The sequence below is a fragment of the Sinocyclocheilus rhinocerous genome, unplaced genomic scaffold (genome assembly GCF_001515625.1).
Source record: "Sinocyclocheilus rhinocerous isolate Xijiao unplaced genomic scaffold, SAMN03320098_v1.1 scaffold2575, whole genome shotgun sequence".
Taxonomy (NCBI): Eukaryota; Metazoa; Chordata; class Actinopteri; order Cypriniformes; family Cyprinidae; genus Sinocyclocheilus; species Sinocyclocheilus rhinocerous.
The window spans coordinates 57,304-58,074 of record NW_015637140.1 but is presented as its reverse complement, the minus strand read 5'-3'; the positions used below and the strand labels follow the sequence as shown (position 1 = coordinate 58,074).

General features: G+C 38.1%; 1 protein-coding gene across 1 annotated transcript in view; it reads left to right on the top strand.

Moving 5' to 3' along the window:
- LOC107748602 (nuclear factor 7, brain-like) overlaps positions 1-771 on the top strand; it is a 19,477-nt gene that overhangs the window by 4,864 nt on the left and 13,842 nt on the right. The gene's annotated exons all lie outside the window — the stretch shown is intronic.

Below are 771 nucleotides of genomic sequence, written 5' to 3'. Positions count from 1 at the left end.
CTTTCTATCAAAGTTATCTAACATTATCAAGATGAATTTGTTCTGACTCAGTTTAACTCTGAGTTCTTGTCATATTTTATTACCATTTTCTAAACTATAGCGAATAAACTGTGATAATGTGAGAAATGTTGAAGGTGTCTGAATACATTTAGGTTTGACTGTATCTATTTGATTATTTGAAGTTAACCAACTAACATTATACATACTCTTTTGGTTTCTGTAAAATTAAAAAAATGTACAAATGCAATAAAAATATTGGTATCGGTACTCGGTATCGGCAAGTACCAAAAATAAAAGTATAGGTATCGGGCAAGTACTGGAAAAAGTGGTATCGGTGCATCCCTACAAACAAAGAAACAGGTTCTTGCTCAGGCTCTGCGCAATCCTCTTCACTAATATTCTCTGGGTCTCATTCAGGCTCAAATTGATAAGCAATAGGCTATTGACGACGCCATTGTTTACAATACACCAGGAGCGTATGCCACTGAGGTGAGGGGCGTGACGTTTCTGCACGCACACTATAGGCGGTTTAGCGAATCACAACACACTGGACCAGCTAACCAATCTGAGCCCAATGCGTATTTCTGAGGGAGGGGCTTCATAAAAGCAGGAAATGATAAGCGCGTCCATCAGAGAAGGAACAGAGTGGTGTAGAATAAAGGTAAATTATGTGAAAAATAATGCGGGTTTTTTTTTTAAACGAAGCATTAACACATGTTAAGCCCTATTCGCACGGGATTAGTATTACCTGGTGACCTCCAGTCATTTGTA